The following is a 22,002-nucleotide window of genomic DNA, read 5'->3' as shown; positions in this document are numbered from 1 at the left end:
AGGAACGTGGATAAGCAAACACAGACACAGCTGAATGACTTATCTCAGTTTAGACAAGCAGTATCTAAATAATGCTATTTTAAGTTATTACTGTAACAAATACAAGAATTGATTTAATAACCTAATGTTGGTTTTGGACAGTAGAGGTCTGTATTGGTGGACCAAGGTACTAATTATCTTATCAAATCAGTGGCTAATAATAGAACTTCTCCATGCTCTGCTGCAACTAGGCTGAGCTCGGCATCAGAAAATAAATGCTGAAAGACAGCATGAGGCAGTATTTAGCAGGCACTCCTTGGAACTGGGTGCTTAGTTGTTATTTTCTCTCCTTTTCAAAACATTACTAAGTTTTATCTTTAAGGCATCCCACGACAAGAAATTTCCTCTGATAATCTTTTACTGTTTGTTATAATCTTTTACTGTTTGTTATTTAACCTCTCTCTATCTGAGAGACAGCCAAGATAATTCACCAAAAGACTTAAGTAAAAGGGAAAGAACTACTGGTGTCTATGCAGATCCATTCATTGTAAACCTACAATAAAGCTTTTTCCATCAAGGTACAAGCAAAATGACTTGCTGACATTAACTGGCAAGTACTTTGCATTCATATGGTATCTTTCATCTACAGACTTCAAAGCATCTGACAGGAGGCAGGCATTGTTTCTTCATCCAGCCAAGGCAGTAGGTGAAGCACAAAGCAGCAAGGTCTCCCAGAGAATGTAAAATCATTAGCAGAAATCTGAATTAACCGATTCCCAGTCCTTAAAATGAGCTGCTTTGCTCCCAGAACAAATTAGGCGTGCACCAGAGAGAGCAGAACCAGCACTCGCCCACGCCCCGCTGAGAACTGCTAGAGATTCTTCAAGAATTTAGATTTCATTCATGAGAAACTAAACAAACACGGAACACAAGAATACTCCTGCACACACAGGGAAATGATGGGGATCTGAAACCAATCCAAATCTTCAGTTCTGTAGTACTCTGAGGAGTGCTCCTTGAGTGAACCTGCAGGCTCACAGGTTCATTCATGAGCAGAGGAAGATAAATCCTGCTACATAATCTAGCAAGTGTTTAAATAAACCTGCTCAGATGAAGATCTCTTTTCTCCAGAGGAAAACTAGGACTGTAAAAGAGGTTATGGAAATAATTTTTAAAATGTCATCTTAAAGAGAGTAAGCCTTGCTTCAGCTCTTCACCTTATTCTTACAACTGAAACAACGCTGACTGCCTGGAGCAGTCAGCAGAAACTCCTCTTAAACATAAATCAAGGTGGGGGGGGGGAGAATCCCACTACAGCACTCCTGTAAAAGAAGTGGATGGATTCCTATAGGTTTGAAAACAACAAACAAAAGAATTATACTGAGGCAGTCTCTGGAGCAAACATTCTTCAAGCATTGGTCAAAGAGATTGCAATACAAGTATTCTAAAATACAGTTTCTAGTTATGAGATTTCTCCTGGTCTGTGGAGGTGGATAATATTAGAGGCCACTAAATCCTAAAGTTTATTTTTCTTAAAGTTTTCACTTCAAATAAAGCTTTGTTTTAAAATGTATGGGGCCAACTGTTAGAGCATTGAGGTCCTGGTTATTAGCCAGCTAGAGCCCATGAATTATGTTTAGTGAGAAGTTTATTGGCTCAGTAAACACCATTCCAGTTCCCCTCACCCCTGAACTGTGGAAGTCAAACCAAGAGATATTCAATGCCATGCTACTGCTAGCACCAGAGCAACCATTATCTGATTATAGGCATTTTATATTTTTGTGTAAGGAATTTGCTGTTGCATCATTTAATACATGGAAGTATTTAAATTTACCAAGGCAATGCACAAAAACTAAGTAACTGTTTGGTCCTGTTTGCTACCTTCTTGAGCAGGAAGATTTGTTTCCATCTCACAGCTTTCTACTGCACTACAGAAATGCAAACCCTCAAACTCTTAGTAAGACAGGAGTCTGGCAAGGGATTTAGAACACTAGCAAAATTAGAGTGGGCAACCACAAGAGCTTTCTGATAAAACCATCCTATGGAGCCAGGGCAGAGTACAGGGCAGTAAGAAGTTGCATTTTTTTCCTCTTACTGCCACTTTGCCTCAAGGAGACTCGTAAAAACGAGGTCCATTCTATGTTCCGAGAGTAGGTGACCAGAGGTCAGACTTAGTCTGGCTGGGCTTAGACCTTGCTCTTTTTAAGTTACACAGCCAAGAACTGGCACCATGATGACTCAGTAGGAAAGCTGGCTACAGCTCAAACACAGTCCAGGTGAGATGCACAACTATGCCCAAAATGGAGCCAGGGCAGACTGGTGTGGCATTAGCACTGCCTAGCCTTGCAGCTGTTTGTGCACAGCACCAGGAGGCCAGTGACAGGAGGAGAAGGTAGGCATCTCCAGAACGAGCAAGACCAACGCATAGCTGCGCAAACCCAGAAGCAGCTTCTCCTTTTGTGGCTGGCTTTGTCCTGGGCACAAAGCTGTTTTGTCTGGCTACCTCTCACTGCCGTGAGCGAAAGCCTCACACACAGAGAGTGAGCAATGAGCACTCAGAGTGCAGCAACTTGTTTGTGTGCTTGTTGTTCCAGTTCTCTGGGACAGCTAAAATACACCAGAAGACTCTACAAGGACTGTCAGTCCTTGAGGCAAGGAAAGTTAATTTAGTTGGAAGGGTAAGGATGCAAAAAGGAGTACTATAATAACAGTCATCTGTTCTGGTAGCAGAGTAAACTGGGACTGAAGGAATTTATGCTCTCCTCCTAGCTCTCTCCATCTGTTACACCACCTTGGCTGAATAATGCACTTTTCTGTGCCTCTGCTTCCTTTCTTACCCTTTCTCTCTACTATCCATTGAGACCATGACACTCTTCAGTGAAGAAGCTGAGCTGGTACAGCACCCAGTGACAGCCTTAGGGCTCTGCAGGCACTAAGCTTTTACACAGACTTTGCTCTAGACCAACTGGCAGAACACCAACTAGAACACCTCATACTCTTAGGTAAATGTTTTTTTCTGATGGCCTGAGAATCATGATGCCAGAATCTGTCCGTAAGAAGAACTTTGGCAGTGCAGATCCTTAATGTCCAATCTATCCCACAGGGACATGCCAGTGCCGTATCTTCACACCCATAACAAAGCACCTCTAGGGAGCAGGCACAGTTAAAATCCTTCCAGCCCAATAGAGGTGAAAGACAAGATACCCTTCTCTTTAAACTTAACCCTCTCCCTTCTGAAGAATGCCAGGAATTTCACCTATTTCCCAGCAGAGACTGGAAGGCAAAGACTTGGCATGGGGCAAGACAGATAAGAGCAGTTGCCTTCTCTAGGTTTTGTTAACTCTGCATAATTGCTCAGGGCATGTGATGGTTAGAGAGAGACACACACACATCTGTCAGAGGCAGCCTACAAATCACCAGTATAATTCCAAGCAAACAAAATCTAGTTTACAATGTGGCTGTGGGACATGAAACACCTCTGGTAAACTACAGTGTAATTCAACTGCTGCATGTTTCATTTACAAAGCAATGATACAGGTTTCCCTTTCAAAGACTGCCATTTAGGATCACTAAGATGCTGAATAAAATCTTTGCTGTCTTCTGGGACACATGGTGAAGGCTGATTGTTGTTGGAAGCTTCTCTCAGCAAGCCACATTTAAATACCAGGTTTTGCAAAAAGGGCCCATATTGCCTTGCATGTGAATTCAAGCTCCTTTAGCAGTTTAAAATCTGGGTCAGAGCAATTTGCTTACATTTGGAGTCCTTTTCCAAAATTAATGGCATGTGGGTTTCAGAGCTGTATCAGACAACCGGATCGGCTGCTGTTATCTGCCCTGCATCACGCACGTATCATCTACAGTGCTCCTGCTAGGCTTTGTTCACATGTACAACCCACTTCTTCAGCAATTGCACATTCAGCATGCTAATGATATTATTCTTGGCCATCCTGTTAAACTCACAGTAGAAGTCAAATACACAGCAGGGGGCCCTGCTGGATTCCCAACAGTTTTCAGATGGCTACAGATTACAGCTGGCCAAGGGTGGAAGTTTTGATAAGCAGTCATGAAGTTGGGAGCTTTTCCATTCAAATGGGATGTTGACTAGTGCTGACTCATCTCTGCCACTCCTCTGGTGGTAACTAGATAACCCAAGTGTACTACGCTCAGAGCTACACCAGACCACCACTTGGAAGTTCAGGTTAGCCCTACATACAGCTGTCAAATTGCTTGGCTAAATTTCACACAGGGATCACACAGGACTGTGATGGCTGATCTGTCTCACGTTGCCATTCAAGGAGGCACTTTTGGATTACTAATACCTTGTATGATTTGGGTGCTGGCTGTTTCAGAGATTATTTATTTTGTTGTGTCCTGACAGACAGTTGTAAGCTGGTTCCAAAGCCCTACACGCACATCTTTAAGACTCTCTGAGCTGGAAATTTGGGTGGCATAGTATCTGCTCAGGAGTCCCACCCAGAGCTAGGATCCTGCCCAAACTTATTTGGTGCTTTTAGAAAGAAGAAAGACAGAAGGGAAGGAAATAAGAAAGAAGCCCAAAAACCACAACACTAATTTGCAAGTTGATCTTACTGACAGAACTGACCTGCAAAGTACAAAACAATGACAGAGAATTCTGATATTCACACTTTCTTGGGAGTATTCCTCCAGGTACAGAATATCTTATTTTCTTCTGCTACTTTGGAGTGACAATCAGTGAAAGACATTAAGTACAATAAAAATATTTGGTTTAAGATAAAAATGTGGTTCCTGCCTATGGGCTTATAAAGGAAAACTCAGCAGAGTCTTAAACTTCATGTAGGTAAATTCTGAATTTTCATCCCCTTGTTCACAAGCCAGGCAGAATAAAAATATCCACCTACACTAAACCAAAGGGAGCCACTCGTAACCCAGACACAACCACAACAGACATTCTCGACAGTCCTTGGCTTAATAGAACACTGCTCTGTGGTTATACCCACCACTAGGATTTCATCTTGCAAGTTCTAGCACGTTTAATTTATTCCAGGTCATACATCAAACATCATATTAAAATTTAAGATGGCATTTGAGATTGAGACTTCTTTGGCAGTGCAAGTAGAAAGAACACAGTTGGGACTATGGGTGCATGACTGTATTAATACATAAACACTAACTTGTAGCCATCACTCAGGAAAAACAATTGGTCTTTAAGAGGGGAAAAAAAGTTGTAAAAAGAATCAATTCCATTAAATAGCACTATAAATCAATTCCACCAAAAATCAATGGGAAACTACAGCCACGAGGTGCCAAGTAACTCCCACACATCAGGTGCAGCTGTCCGTGACGGTGGCCATGCAGCAGCTCTGCAGGCCAGGATTCAGACAGCTAAGCGCTGGAGCAACAACTCCAGCACTGCCCACTGCCCACCAGCTCCTTCCTTCAGCACTTTCTGCCCTCTCACTCAAGGTGAGCTGCATGCTGAGGCCTCCAGGGAAAGTGACAACATCATTTGTATCCACAGCCTACAGATCTGTATGATGGAGCCAGAATTGTGGGAACTCCTGCTGCTCTTCACACAGGCCATACAGACCCTTGCCTCCAGACACAGAGGAGGACAGCCCCTTTTAAAAGACAGCAGAGGAAAAGTCATGTTACTTGCTAGAGCCAGGCATCCCAGGTCTGAAATGGAGTATGACTTTGGGATTTTACTCCAGACTAAAAATATGAAGTGTCCCCAAAGGGGAGATGACAAGCACAGTCATGGAGAAGATGGTAGAAGAACACTTGGGATGTGGGGTCCAACAACCACCAGAATGCACTAAGTCACACACTGATTAAAGAAACTACTTGTTTAAGCACAAGCTCATGAGTTCCACACTCTATCAGTCTTGACTGTTCAATGACTCCCCAACGACTGTGCTAGGCCTCTGTCCTCTCACTTTCAAAGTGCAGCTCAGTTGCATTTTCACATTCATAGGCTATGGATGCCCCTCCGATGACTGGAGAAACCCTCGGGGCTTTCATTTTGCGCTGGCAGCTCTCAGATGACTTTAGAAACAAACCCCCTGAGGCTTCTGTGTGGCAGAGCAGAGAGGGCACAGAAGATTCTGGCTCTGTTAAAACCTGCACAAAAATTCATGTCCCATGTCTTCCCCTTCATGTGCTCCACATGTGCTGTCATGCCTCTGGGCCTATTATAGACACAGGGTATTTGAGAAATTCAGACATGGCATTTTTGCAACGGAAAAACTTGATGAGCTGGCCTCTGCTATTCAGCACTAAGTACCAAAACCCATTTTTCCCTGTTGCAACTGAGTGCCAAGTGTAACTGAGTTCAGTTATTCCACACAGGAACGCTCCTGTCTGGTATTATTCACATGTATTTAAATGAGGGCAAGAGTGTCTGTGTGTGTGTGTAATGAGTAACGATCAACTTAATGAGAAGGCTCAAGACCATCCTTGGCAGGGCATCACAGAATCACAAAATGTTAGGGGTTGGAAGGGACCCCCAGAGATCATCCAGTCCAATATCCCTGTCAGAGCAGAGTCACCCAGGGCAGGTCACACAGGAACACATCCAGGTGGGGTTTGAAAGTCTCTAGAGCAGAAGACTCCTCAACCTCTCTTGGCAGCCTGTTCAGGGCTCCATCACCCTCAGCATAAATAAGTGTCTCCTCATGTTGAGGTGGAACCTCTTGTGTTCTAGCTTGTACCTATTGTCCCTTGTCCTATCACTGGGCACCACCAAATAGAGCCTGGCACCTTCATCCTGACACCCACCCCTCAGATATTTAAAGATGCTGATAAGATCCCCTCTCAGCCTTCTCTTCTCAAGACTAAACAGCCCCAGGTCTCTCAGTCTTTCCTCATAAGAGAGATATTCCAGTCCTTAATCATCCTTGTAGCTCTCCATTGGACTCTCTCAAGCAGATCCCTGTCTCTCTTGAACTGGGGAATGAGACTATCTACTACTTCTCTCCAAGGCTCTGTGACCCAGCTGCTCAAGGGATCTGATCTGCAAACTGCATCTTAGCTGTTGGAGCACCCTCAGCCTACTGATTTCAATAGGACTTGAGTGCATTTGATATCAAACCTTCCACCAGTTGCAAGCTTTCCCTAGACATAAGGGCATAAGGCTTCTTGAAAACAAGACTTTGACATAGGCTGGAGGTTTGAGGTCAAGAACAAGTGGGAATTGTACAACCAGATTCTTCAGCTAACCACTAGCATCTAGCGAGACAAAGCAGCAACACAGTCAAGCTCACTGCTTTTGGAATATTCCTTAGAACTTTATCATCTGAGTCTTCTGCTTCAGAAGAATTAATCAAACATTAAAAAGAATACTAAGGGAAGTAGAAGACCATCATCAATAGAACAGCCAGAAGATTTTCCTGCAAGACACAGTAGATGTTCATTGTTTTCCCTGTCCCTAAAAGCATCTGCAATGAAACTTTACTTACTGGGACATCAGTTTCATACAAGTCCGGAAAAGAAAGAATTCTGCCAAGTAGCCTTCCAGTATTAGAACAGGAAGGATGTTTGTATAGTTTGGAAACACAGATCTTACTCTAAAGAGTCTTCCTGCACACACAGATGCTACACCAACACTTGTGTGGATGTGCATGGATGGCCTTAAGCAGCTGAGTTCAGTCGAGAGGCATCCCTGCCCATGGCAGGGAGGTTGGAGTAGATGATCTCTAAGGTCCCTTCCAACCTGAGCCATTCTAGGCTTATAGGGCAAATATGTAGAAATGGTTGGGAAAAGCAAGTATGTGCACAATGGAAGATCCTGGAAGAAGCAAGGAATCCAGCAGGTTAGACAGCCAAAGCATCAGTTGAAATAAGCAGATACTAAGGACTAAGAGCTGAAGGCAGCACAGGGACCTAAAGTGTCAACTCAGTTTACAGACTCTCATGGTTAAAATCACACATCAAATCATATAACAGACAAATGAGATTAATTGAAAGATTAGTCTAAGGGAAGAGACTCAGAGAGAGGATTGTAAGGATTATTTTTTAAAAAATCCTGCTCCTAAACTTTTCTGTACCCATGGAAAAAAAAATTCTTAAATCCTATTTCCTGCCACCATAAGGCTAAAAAGTCAACATCATATTTCATAGCAGTTAACCTGGAACGGGATTACTGTGCTGACTTGTTCTTAAACAGCCAATACATTCTAAAAACTAGATTGGGAAGGAGGTAGATTTCTTTCTGCCAAATCCTCCTGACAAGAAGCAGGAGGGAGAGAACACTTTTTTCTCAAAGGCTTCTGGGGATGGAGAGAACTGAAAATTCCATTCCCCTCAGTAGAAGTGATGTGCTCGTCCAGTCGGACTTTTTTATTCAGTCACTCACTAAGGAGGCTGACTTCATCTGAATAACCACACTCTTCTACTTAGCTAAGTGCTGACATTCTTTTCAATGAAAGCAAAAGAAATGCTTTGTCAATCCCTTAAACATGAAGTTTCTTAAATAAGGCAGAAAGCTTTTATAAAGATCCAGTGGCCCATCAGAAGAAATAATTTTTTAACGCCAGTCAATTAAATGCCTCCTAAAATCCAGACAAATTCAAACCTGTCCTGAAGCAGACATCCCAGCCAGAGCCTCCTCTGGCACAGGGAGACACTGTCTGGGACTTCACTTTGTCAAAGGCTTTTACAGGGAGAGCACCTAGGCAGTGAGCGTGCGATACATCCAGTGAGACTCGTCATGTCTTGCCTGGCTTCTCTTGAGCCTCTGAACTGTGACCTCCAAGTAAATGAATCGGAGTAGAAAATACCATTAATCAGGCATTCACTCAGCCAGGCTCAGGATCTTTAAACCAGGGATCTGAATCAGCTCTATCACCTCCCACTTCTTTCCTGATACAATTAGTCAGCATCTGCCTCGGCAGCCAACCCCGCTGCCTCTCAGAGGGAAGACAAACAGCTGCAACTCCCTTGCCTGCTGCCTAACAGGCTGCCGAAAAGCAGAGTGCCTTAGTGAGCCCTGTCTGGCAAAGGCTGGCATCATGTCCCCATGCTGAGGGGAATGAAGGAGCTGAGAACAGCTACCACTTACAGCCTCTTCAACTCCCTGCTCCAGCCCAAGTGCAGGTTCAGACGTGTCCCAGCCACACCCCTCCCCATCTTGGGCCAAGGCCATGCCAGCTCCACACACCTGTTGGAGGCTTCCCCACATTTTAAGGGAATCCCCAGAAGGGGATCTGCAGGTGCTCCTCTCCCTTCAAAGAGCACAGGAAACAAACCAGCCTGGGAAATTGGACCCACAGTACTCGATGTGGCCCTCTGACCTTTTCTGAAATGTTCTCAGCCCACCGGGCTGAACTTTATAGCTAAGTGTTTTGAAAGACGTGTGTGCTTTTAAAATCCAGTTGAATTTTTGCTGGGGAAACTTTGCAAAGACATCACCAGTGTATCCCCAGGAGTTTTGCAATTCTAGTTACAGGTGATTACAGCGAATAAACAGGCATGCAAGTCAGGGTCGGAAGTGGGCATTTACCTAAAGCCAGCTGCACCAGGCACTTGAAAAATAAATAAAAGCCCCAAGCAGTTCTGCTTTGCCCAACAGCTATAAGGCTCCAGCCCTACTCCTCAGGCTGGGTTGTGCAAGCTCTTACTCCAGCAGTCACACAGAGTTCAAGCAAAGTGCCTGAGTAAGCATTTGCAGAATCTACCCCCCCCAGTCAGTTATCTATACTGCACCTATTTGTGCCCCGCATTGCAAGCTCTTTAGCCAGGGACATGGTCTGGAAGTATACTGTCAGCTGCAATGTGTTTTATCTCCATTTATGGCATTAACCCTCATCTTTGGTGCCAAGTGTAGCATTACCCTTACAATGACAACTCTTAAGGACAGTTTCCCCTAAAGACTCCAATCTGCCCAACAGCCAGTTTGCACTGTTCATTTGGTTACTTCATTCCAACCCAATGTCCCTTCCCCCCTGCTCACACCACCTCTCTGCTTCTTTAATTTCAAGCATTTTACCAAAAAATAGCAAGACAGACACTGAATTAGGGAAATCCCACACCCTGGCATTACACTGACTTCACTCAAGATGCTGCCACCCTTTCTGCCCTGAAGATTCAGAAAACTGGGAACCAAAAGCAAAACTGAAGCAGTAAGTGTGACTGATTAATTTCCACTAAAGCCTAAGTTTACTAGAGGCAGACTTGCTTTCCTCATGCCAGGAAAAGCATTCCTGATGGGCACCCAGCCCCTTCCTCCTCCTCAGGCACAGCAGAGGCATGGGTGGGACAGCAGCATGGCACAGCATGGAAGAAAACACTGTGGGTTCCCCCTGAAATGCCACATCCTACATGCCACAAAGGATAGCTGCTACCTTCTCACAAAAACATGACCCCAGCCATTCCACAGAGCTAACGCTGTCAGATACCCTCCCACTCACCACTTTTGATGGTCAAAGCCATTGTAATGAAGCAGCTTCCCCTCCACCTTCAGAAGGGATGTGCTTTGTTTTTGCTTGATGCAGGTTTAGAGGGAATGCTCTGGGTTTCTATTTCTGCTTTTTGGTGGGGGTACAACCCACGCTGGTTTAGACCAATATAGAGGTAGCACAGGTCCACGTGTAACCACAGAGGAAGCAAGCACAAATATGCAAAGATTCTGAATAATGACAGAGTAGATGCACATGGAAACTTGCTTGGACTCACCTGGACTCCTTTCCCCCTTTCTTGTCCAACCAGTTTATGGACAGGGCACATCCCAAGCCTCTGGCACATGGCATTAGATAATCTGGTTTTGAGGTAGAAAACTACTGATAAGTCGTTTGAAATGGTATCAGGTAGCCCAGGTCCCATTTCGTATGAACTCAAAAAAATTAGGAGAAGATTTTGTTTATTTGTTAAAAGTGAAAGAGAGAAATTGAGATGCTTGGTCAGTTATGTCTGCTGGGAGTAGAAGCTGATTTGTCTAGATATGGCCATGGTTTCTATTCTGTTAGGGAAGAAACCTGGTGCAGCTATCAGAAAGTCATACAAACATCTCCAGAAAATTTATGTGAAATGCCAGACAGAGGTCACTGATAATAAAATATCACTAATAATCACTAATAACAAAAGGATTCTGCGATCCCTGGGTGGGAAGGATCCCTTTACTGGATAGGCAAATATTTTAACACCATCCTCCAGTGATGGCTGTTCCAGCAGGACACTGAAAATACGTTTTCCTTCTATGACTGTCCATTGTTGTTAGTTACACCTCCACTCAGCTTTCAAATAACAGTATGATTTCCAGTCCTACAGCACTCCCATATGTACTCATTTTCTCTGCATTTGGTTCCACTTACAAGACACTGAGTTATTAGTGCAGCATCCGCCTTGAAATCCTCTTGCAAAATTAACAGTGAAATATTAGACAACAGCGGCCGCTGCTGTTATTTACTGCTCCTTGAATGCTCATGGAAATTCACCCCATCTTCAAAACACCCTGCCCTTACACAGGCTGAAAGAGAAAGGTACAGACAGGTGAACTCATTTTTTCCACTATCAATCAACAAATCAGCAGCAAATAAATTATCATACTCAGCTCTTTGCTTTAGCCACCAAAACAGAAATCACCAGAACTGAGACAATGGCTTCAAGTCTTCTCTGCATAGTCAGGCCACTTCTTCCCCTCACTCAGAAGCTAAGGAATATCACTGTGCCAATTAAACCCATCACTTCCAAGCAGCATCCAGAAACTGGGAGATCCAGCACAACTGGGATAGATAAGCCAGCTGACTACAACTGCTAAGAGGTCCCCACTTGGGGAAATACTTGAGACATTCCTTCCGCAGAGGCACCACCCATAATAACAGCCCAGCAGTCTCAAACACCTCTGCATCTTGGATGGATATGCAGAAGTGCATATATTAAACTCCTTTTCTTGGAGTTCACTGAAGAATGCTGCCAGCTTGTGAACAGCAGAGGCAGTTTCTGCTGCCAACAGAGTTTTTACCTAAAGCAAACGGAAGTGCTTTTCCAAGAATTTCCAAGACTGTTGCATCACGCAGTACGCTGGCACTGCACCACACAACCCAGGGAGGAAAGGCAAAAAACATTCAAGCTGCTGCTCTGCACATCCTGAAAGGGATTATTTAGAGGCATTTATTTATTCCCAGAACGAGACTGGCAGTGCGAACCAGACCTTCCAAAAACCCCAGTGTTCACGGCAGTCTCATTAATATTTTCAGCGCTGCAGCAAAAAGTGACTAATTTTTATAGCTGGCATATTTCAACTTTCATTACATTTTTGAAAGCCTTGTTTGATACAGTACAGAGCAGACTAAGAAATACAGCATTTCTGAAGGACTGGAGAGCAGTCTTCTCTATTCTTCCTTCCCCACCGTGGGCATTGGTGACAACAAGATGTTAGTCACAGAACCACAGAATTGTTTTGGTTGAAAGAGACCTTTAAGATCATCAAGTCCAACCACCAACCTAAGACCACCACAGCCATTAAACCATGTCCCAAGGTGCCATGTCCACACATTTCTTGAACACCTCCAGGGACAGTGACTCTACCACCTCCCTGGGCATTCTGTTCCAGTGCTTGACCACTCCTTCCATAAAGAATTTTTTCCTAAGAGCCAACCTAAACCTCCCCCAGCACGACTTGAAGCCATTTCCTCTCATTCTACCACCTGATACTAGAGAGAAACAACTGACCCTCACCTCACTACAACCTCCTTTTAGGTAATTGTAGAAAGCAATGAGGTCTCCCCTCAGCCTATCAGTTTCTGAAGAGAATTGAGCTAGGGAGCCCCTGAGCAGCCTGAAGCCATAGAGAGTCCTCAGGAAAGGATGGGTGTCATTCAGGTGTGCTGGAAGAGCTGGCTCAGATGCTGTTATGTGGCTGTTCACTATCAAGTTTGAATGGTTTTGGAGACTGTGGGAGGTCCTAGTGCTTTGGCAACTTGACCATTTTGAAGCTTTATTAGAATTATGTGTATGATGACAGCACTGACATAGTCCTTGCTAAGGTCAGGGTCCTGTTGTGCAAACATTTAAATATGATGGGCATCTATAAGATAAATATACGAGCCAAACCAAGGCCACAGCATTCTCTATACTTTAAAAATCAAGAAAACTGAAGTTGCTTAATTTCTTTCATGACCATAGCCTGGAAAATTTATCAGTGATAGAAACTGAACCTGGAGTTCCTTAGACCACAAGCTCAGACAAAAGAATGAAATGTGTGCATTCGTTCAACCACTACACCAGTTCATAACAGTAAGCACTTATAATCAAGTTTTCTGGGGAAAACATTTGGAGTCCTAAGTTACATTACTTTTAAAGCACACTCAGCCAAACATCAGTGGGCTGACACATGAAGAATTAATTACAAGATGACTCTCACTTTGTCAAAATTCCTTTTCTTGAGCATTTCAGTTCTAGATTCCTGGCTATGCACACTTCATGGATGTGCACACAGATCTACATCTTTGATAGATGCACTGCCATCTATATATTGGGTAGATATTTTTCCTGCCTGGAAGGACATCCATGTTTTTCTTTGAAGATTGGGCACAATCCTGTCACTAATACCACATTATCAAAGAGCATCTGACCTGTCTAGAAAACGAACAATGACCCTTTTTCAAGGACTCAAGAAGTTTGATGCAAAAAGTTCCACATGAGGACCATTCTGAACACTTTATAAGGATAAACAAATGCTCAGAATAAAAAAGCACCTCACCCTTCCAAGGGTAGGGGAAGCAACATCAAACAAAAGCAGCACAAGTTCCAATCTCACTCTACACTGGCGTAATTTCAGACCTTTTAAATAACATCTTGTTCAAGAAAGAGTCCATCTGCAATTGCACGTGTTTGGTAGCTAAGTCCTGAGGAAAGTCAAACTCTGAACTGAGAAAGCCACCACTTTATTGTTTCATATGGTCCGAGGATGAAATCCCAGGTCTTAGAACCAGCCTTTCACATCAGAAGCCTCTTGCAGAGGGACAGAGAGGATGGAGATTTTTCAGTTTGAGTTCAGAAACTGCTTCTTTCAGACTGGAGAAAGCAATTGAGACCTGAGGAGGGGCAGAAGGGCAGGAAAGTTTACTACCCTCCAAATAAAGCTAGGTTTTTAGACACTAACATCTGCTAGCTCTAAATTCATACAAGAATCATAGAATCACAGCATGGCTCAGGCTGGAAGCATGGCTCAAAGCTCATCTACTCCAACTCCCTGCTATGGGCGAGGACACCTCTCAACTAGACTCAGCTGCTCAAGGCCTCATCCAGCCTGGCCTTGAACATCCCCAGAGAGAAGGCATGCACAACCTCCCAGAGCAGCCTATTGCAGAAACTAGAAAGTAATCAGTCCCCTTTTGTTCAAAGTGCATTTCCTCTGTTTTGCACTTAAATGGAGCTGTATAAGAATCACAGAATAAGTCCTGCAAGAAGGGACCTTAGGAAGTTAGCAGAAAGTATTTTGATAAGAAAATATTTCCCAAGTATTTTTATTTAACACTTCAGAATACTCAGATTTAGCATTTAATTTAATGTAACACTATATAGGAAGTTGTTTGATACGTTTCTCAGAAACAATAACACAGCAAATTAATTTTGTTTCTGATTTGCCTATTAAATCACAGCCTGAATGCATTAAACCCTGTCCTCCTGCTTAACAGATAACAATAACTAATTCACTTTCTTTTTTGTTGCACATCAACATGTTTTAATAGGCACAAACCAGTGAGAGCCAGTCTTTCCACTGGAGAGTTAACCACCAGATAAGATAAACAAGGAAGCTTTAAAATAAGGATTCTTGTTGGCTGATGTCAAATCTCAGTTAAAATTGGCAATGCAAATCACTCTCTTCGTTATCGCACAAGAGTAAAGATTTCAAAACTGTCAAACTTGCTGGTGGCATCTCAACAGCAGATGGAAATGCACTAAGTGCAGTCCCACATGGCAGCCTTTCTATGTGACTCCTGGAAAACTGAATCCAGGCACTGACTGGTTCTTTATACAATGGGAAATGAGCACATATTTAGGGGAAGGAATCTGCTGTACACCCCTGTCATCTCAAACCAGTCCAGGAATGAATGGGACTAAGCCCAGCATGAAGAGCATAGTAAGGTCATTTACCATATGAGGCCTCTTCACCAGTCAGTCCAACATGCATCTCTTCATGAAAGTCATGGCAAAAGACTGAAGACAATTTTACCTTGTGTGGTGTTTGGTTCAGTGGGGAGTGAACATGGCAAACTGACACACTATTGAGAGCCACCCCCTCATTCTTCCTTCACCCAAGGGCCTGGCAGACAGCGAATGCCTCAGGCCAGCACACTGACAGGAAATGCTTTCTACCTCTGATCTAGAACCTGGGTGAGGACAATAATGGCAAGTCTTCCATCCAGTATCTAAAGCTGGAAGAGCAAGAGGTCTCTCAGAACCTTTAGCAACAGAAGCAAGAAGTACACTCTATTTTCAGGGCTGGCTTTCTTGGAAGAGCAGCCCCTAAGGACAGGAGCAGGAAACTCCCTGCACTGCTCTGAATTCCCTCACTGCCAGCTGAAGACTTGAACCCATCCAGCTTAGGTGTCAGTGTCTTCTGAGAGTTTCTGCCAGAGAGCTGAGCAGCTTTGTCTTTTCTACATGAGCAGGAGAGGCGGCGCTGAAGGAAGTTTCTCACAATAGATCCATTTCCGAACGCCTGCTTCAGGTTTTCAGTTTAAAGATCACTCTTCAGCCCCTTCAAACACACAGTGCACGCACCAGAGAATGTGCTATCATACACGTGTAATCCTGGATAAACTAGATTCCCCACCCCTTCCCATTAAGCAAAATCAGTAACTAGAATCCCTGTTTAGGATTTGTGATTACAAGGATCACCCTCCGCCCTGCCCCGGTCAAACAATACAGGCTCTAGCAAAGCATGAGAGCCGTCATTTCAATAATGCAAAACCCTGTTGCTTCCACTCCAGAACAGCTGACTTGAAGTGCATGCGAGGCTGTGCTTATTAACAAAATGAGAAATCTGATATATAGAAAGAAAACACTATGTGAGGATTAATCCTGGATTGCAGTTCATGGCCAGCACTGGGCTGTCATCCAAGCGCAGACGAAAAAGAACAAAATTCCCCCCACCTGTCACTTACAGCAGGTACAGCTATTGCAGTGGTGTAGTCTCCTCCTTACAGCTATTGTAACAAGCCATTTTATATCAGCTTAACATTCAGGATTGACCTCACTGTTTCATTTCTTCCTTGTTTTGTGGGAGCCAGCACTGGAGGGTGAATTTTCTTTCCAGGAATTACAAACAAGAAGCGTGAGTAACTTACAAGTTTGGACAGCTAGCTTGTAATATGTGTACACTTCAAGGAAAAGGAACCCAGCTTCAATCAGCATCCTGTTGGAACCTGGAGATGCTAACTGAACATGAAAATACAACTCTCAGGAACTGGGGGGCTTGCTTGTTTGTTTGTTTGGGTTTGGGTTGGGTTTTTTATACTGTTTTTGCTGCATTTGAGAAAATCAGGCATACTGTAACCACTGATTAAAAAAAAGACCCAAACAAACCTCTGCAGTTGCTTTGCCAGTGAGCTGCTACTCAGCAGAGTGAAATCTCTATTGCAATGCATTGTCCTCACTCCCGATATTACAGCAAGATAAAAAACAATTTAAGCAGCCCTTGTGGTTTAACCAGTGTTCAATCCACACCAAACCAAAGGAGAAGTCATCTTTATTTTTTAAAAGACACTCTCCTGCTCATGGCTGGGTTGCCACTCTGTTGTTGCAAGCCCACAGCTGAGCCCTGTTAATTTTTCTCCCAGCCCAGCAGGGTAGGCATGTCCGCTGATGCCGAAATGGTCCCCATTCCCATCAAGCTTCGCCTGTCACAATACAGCCAATACAATGACTATGTCACAAACATGATTCTGCTTTCTCCCACTCCAAGACCACATTTGTGGCTGCATCGAGATGCCATTTTGTGGCAATGATCCTCCCCCAATGCCATCAGAAACTAGTTTGGTTTCTACGCTTTATCAGTCGTATTTGGTTAGGGGATGAGGAACCTGGTTTTCTGTAGAGAAAACACCACAGCCTCATCATAACAATACCTCTACCTGTCAAGCTACAGTATGTTCCACAGACTGGATGCAAGGGTTAAATGTTACAGTGAGCACAAACAGGAGTTCTGATATGAAGGCAAATGCACTTTGGTTTTCAAACAATATCCTATTTCCTTACATCTATCATCAAGGAAGGTAGCAGGAGCTCAAAGCAGCACTGTACTATTTTCTATAGAAGGTCAAAGGAATGCTCAACGTGCAGTTTGACAGTTCCTAATTACCATGGGCTGTACAGACAACAGCTAGGAAACAAGGACTCTCATTGCAAGTTCTGCTGTTCACAACTTCAAATCTCATGCTGTGACCACCAATTCGGGGCTGCAATGGCTGTTGCAGAGTTTGAATCCACTACACACCAAACTGAACAGCATTAGGTTGTGTTCTAGTTGTTTCAAACGACTAATCAAAATAAATTGAACATGTACCCTCCTGGAATAAGGCCTCTCACCTTCTCTTTCTCTCCTCTCTCCCCCCACCCCTTGTCACGCATTGGCTTCTGCCAAACAATTCAGCGCTGACACTACAGCCTGTCACGTGATATCAAGTGCTTCAAGCATCTTGTGATACTTACTGCTATCTACACATCCATAACTCATTCCGCCCAGCAACCTATGCGGATACCAGCGTAAGCTGCTCCTGTGTGCATTAAAGATTTAAAGCTCTCCCAGATCCTTGGAAGAAGCCTCTCCTTCAAACACACTGAAGACTCATCCTTTTTATGTATGTGCATCTCATCCGAGTTTAACATAGCTGAGGAAGCACAACCTAAGAAAATCCTGCTCTATCCTCAGTCTCCCATTCCTCCTGCTCACACCTCTGCAGCCACACAAGTCTGCCCTGATTAGGCAGTGGATTTTAGAGGCGGAAGAACAAGGCATTTACGCGGGGTTTCCTCCCCCGTGTCAGAATGGAAAGTAACAAATGTAAGAGGTTGCTTATTCTAATGCTGATCTCCTCCGGAGCTAAAATGATATGTCAGTAGCAGGTGGCAAGTTTGAAGACCACCCCCCCTCCCAGTCTTTATTTTTTTTTCCCCTTTTTTCCCTTTTTTTTTTTTTTTTTTAAAATAAATATAACAAAGGGCACAGAGATTTGACCTAATGGGTCAACCATCAAAAGTTAAACTGATTTAAATAATGAGACCTAGAATGTCAGGCACCACTGCAAATAATTGCTCCTAATGCTTTTAGGATTAGATTGCTAATGAAAAGGCGCAAAAAGGAGGCCACTTGCAGTTGTGGAAATAAGTCAATTTTCTTCCCATATGTCATTTCCCCCGTGTAGATTTGCTGTGAAATCCTAAGGAGTCATTTACAGCTTTCTCTCCAGAGGTGCTGGAAGACATACAATAGTTCTGAGATGTGTAAGTCATCCTGAAATACTAGTTGCTTACACACTGTATTTATCAAGCACAGCGAACATCTGCTCGTAGTTCTGACATTCTCCAATGAAAATGACTATTGCATATTCTTTTCCCCTTTAATTTGTGGAAAAACATGGGAGCCATTCAAACATAAAACAGCATTCCACGCTAAATTTAAACGAGTTTCGGTCAAAGGGCAGTTTATTAGCAGAATATATTTTTGATGCTCTTCTCAACTGGCTTGTGACTGTTCTCTCAGAGGTAATCTAACAGCTAAGCAGCATCCACGGTGATTCCGGTAAGGGCCCGCCAGAGCACTGCCTTTCGCTTATAGCTCCTGACCCATGCAAAGGTGCCCCCCCCCCTCCCCAGCCCCGCTCCGCTCGCAGATGCCAACGCGCAGTTACCCGCTTCTGGAAGCGCCGAGCCAGCCTGAGCTCTCAAAGGCTGCGGGTTTCGCAGCAGAAAGTTTCGAATCGCCGAATCCCCGCGTGTACGTACGCGTTCACCCGAGCGGCCGGGCTCAGCTGCCGGCAGCAGCGACGGGGCCGGGCGCGGTGTCCGGCGGCCGCGGAGTGCCCCGGGAGGAGCGCGGCTGGCGGCCGCGATAACGGGGACCGCGGGGGGCGCGCCGACAGCCGCCTGCCCGCCTCTGTGCCCGCTTCCACCTGGGACCAGTCCAAGATGGTCAATAATTGACTTCTCCCGCCGGCTCTCGCCCTATACAAAAGGGGCCGGCAGCAGGCAGGGAGCAGGCCAGGCGCTGCTGGCGCTGCTGGCACCGCGGGGCTGCCCGGGGCTGGGCACCGCGCAGGGGGCCGCGCACGCAGCCTCCCCCCAGCCCCTCCCTCCCGCCGCCTTAGCTTCGCTTTTAAATGCAACCAGGGGGAAAAAAAAAAAAAAGGGGAGGGGGGGGCGAGGGGGGTGGAAAGCCCGGCTCGCCCGCCGCCGAGCTGGCACCGGCACCAGCGCCTGGGGATGCAGAGCCCGGCCCGGCTTCGCGGCGCCGTTCGCCCGGGAGCGAACAGCCGCGGGCAGCGACCGGCCCTCTCGGCTCCCTGAATTCCGCGCCTCGGCAACACACTGCCAGCCTGGGCGCACAATTTAATTATTTTTTATAACTGGGTGGACAGCTCTGCGCCGGGCTGGCGGGGCCGGGGAAGAGCGCATTTCCTGCGGGGGCACAAAGCCGGGCGGGCAGGGTCCTGCGAGCCCCCGGCCGCGGGAGGGTGCGCGATCCTGCGGAGCCTCCGTCCATTGAGTCCGAGACCGAGCCGTAACAAAAGCCAGAGACCCGCAGCGACGGGCAGAGCGAGCGGAGCCGGCGGGTCCTACCCTCCACGATCCCGGACGAGGGGGGCGGCGGGGACGGGGGGAGCCAGGGCAAAAGTTCACCGTGATCCCGGTAGGGCACGGGGTGCTCGGTGGGGCAGGGGCCGGCGCTGGGGTGGGGGGATGCCGGCCTGGCTCCTCGCCTTTCAGCCCCGCGGATAGACTGCTGGGGTGGTGGAGGGGAGTGGAAGGAGCCGATCCAAGTCCCGGTAGCCCCTTCCCTGCCCTCTCCTCCACAATGCGGCCGGATCCCCAGCACAAACACGCCCCCCGGCACCCCCGAGGCTCCGCTCCCTCCTTTCGAGGCGGGCGGGGGGGGGGGGGAAGGGGGAACAACCGAAAAAAAGAACAAACCACGGCTCACTTGCAGGGGCCGAGAGGGGATGGGGAGAAGGCTGCTGCTGCTGCTCCGGGGCTGCCTGCCCGCCCCGCCGGTCACCCCCACACGCCGGGCAGCAGCTGCGGCCCCCCGCCCCGAGCCCACCGCCGCCGGGAAAGGGGCAGCGCACACCCGTGCGCACACACAAATGGCACGGGAGGAGGGGAAAGTTTCCAGCCGCTTCAGCCCAATAGCCCACATTTGCAATCCTCACATAGGCACGGTGGCCAATACACCGTATGCACGCCCCGGCCCCGAAAGCAGCGGGGCAGCCGGGCGAGCGAGGGAGGGGGCCCGGGGTACGGAGAGCGGGCAAGAAGAATTTTATATTTTTTTTTTCCCTTCAATGGAACTACCTCTGGTGCTGGGCACGGCTGCTGCATGGCAGGGAACGGACACCCCCGCCATCCCGCCGACTCTCCCGAGAGTACCCGTGCGGATGGGCAATAACCCGGGTTGCAAATAAAGAGCGGGGAGCGGGGCTGGGCTGCACCGCGGAGCCCGGCAGCGCCCGGCCGCCCCAGCGGGACGCGCGGCTCCGCGCCCCCTCCCGCGCCCGCGTTCCGCTCCGCGTTACCTTCTTATTGCATCTGGAGCAGCAGCTTTTCTTCCCCTTCCCCTCTCCTCCTCTCCCTCTCCCGTCCTCTCGGTTTATACCAGCCTGTTCCTCATCTCACAGCCTTCCTCCCAGCGCCATCTTGCAAGCTTGTGACGTTGGGAGCCGCTCACCCCTGACCCACATTTGAATAGAAGCCAAAATGAAAAAAAGAAGAGGAGAGAGAGAGAGAGAGAGAGGAGAGAAAGAGGGAGAAGAAGAAGAAAGAGCGGAACAAGGAGAGGCAAGGAAAGCAGCAGCTAAGCAAGTGCTGTGCCGGTGTGGAACAGCATCGGCTCCCGCTCCCTTGCCAGCTAGTTTAGTAATAAGCGATTTCCTGCTTTTGCAATAAATGTTGTCGCGGCGGGGCTGGGAGAGGGACGGGGAGCTGGGTAATTCCCACCGAGGGACCAGGGCTTCCCCCCCCAAAGTTCCCTGCCACCCACATCTGAAAACCCATCCCGGAGCCCCACCACTACCTCCCGGCGACCCAAATTCTGCTGCTCCCTCCCAGGTTTTGAGCAATGAAAAAAGCATTTGTTACGAATATTTCGCCCATCAGTGATGAAGTCTCAAGTGTGCCTTAAGAGCTAGATATAGATGATATAGATTATGGCTTGTACACGTATTGGAATCTGAAATGATCTTTATACACAAATTAATAAACATCCCCATGTGTAATGCAATTTGCCTATCAGCCTCTATCACTCCTGTGTGTTTGTTAAAGACTGACAGTGCATTTTGCATCATCCAAGGCACTCACAGACACCATAGAAATTTGAAGTTTTGGGTTGTGCCTATTTTTTTTAATTCAGTTATTTACCTGTTGTAAGTATATTTAGGGGAAAAGTTATTTTTATTTTGCATCCTTGGTCCAGCAGAGACTGTCATGCATGCTTAACTTTAAGCACATCAGCAATCACACTGAGCAAGCAGGGGCTGTTCAGATGCTTACACCAAGCATGTGCACAGAATGCAGGCTCAAGCTATTTTGCAAGATGTTAAGTGTACTGATATCATCTTAATTTTACTGACCATTGCCACAAAGTATAGCTCTGCATAAAGCTGAATTATATCTTTGCAACATTTTCTTCCTGCAGTAGCTCATTAATCTGTAAAAAGAGGAACAATGCATATAAACATTTTTATTCTAATCATGCACAGGAGCTCTTCCACTATCCCATGCAGGAATCACCACTATCCCATGTAAGCCTGTATTAACTGCAAGCTTGAGATGACATTTTCTTTTCTCCTGTGCCCTCACAGCTACCCATAACCAAAACTCTCTGTA

The 22,002-nt window shown here is 46.1% G+C and overlaps 1 protein-coding gene across 2 annotated transcripts in view; it reads right to left on the bottom strand.

Annotated features, from left to right (window-relative positions):
• The window catches only part of HIC2 (HIC ZBTB transcriptional repressor 2), a 76,159-nt gene extending 55,413 nt beyond the window's left edge, over positions 1-20,746 (bottom strand). The window contains exon 1 of one of the 2 annotated variants that reach the window (XM_054173023.1): positions 20,694-20,746. The gene's annotated coding sequence lies outside the window, so the exon portion shown is untranslated. The remainder of the gene's footprint in view (positions 1-20,693) is intronic. The other variant, XM_009910985.2, reaches the window with a different exon arrangement.
• Positions 20,747-22,002: the final 1,256 nt, after the last annotated feature.

Source organism: Dryobates pubescens, chromosome 25 (genome assembly GCF_014839835.1).
Source record: "Dryobates pubescens isolate bDryPub1 chromosome 25, bDryPub1.pri, whole genome shotgun sequence".
Lineage (NCBI taxonomy): Eukaryota > Metazoa > Chordata > Aves > Piciformes > Picidae > Dryobates > Dryobates pubescens.
Note: the sequence above shows the minus strand (reverse complement) of the source record. Positions and strands in the feature narration are given on the sequence as shown.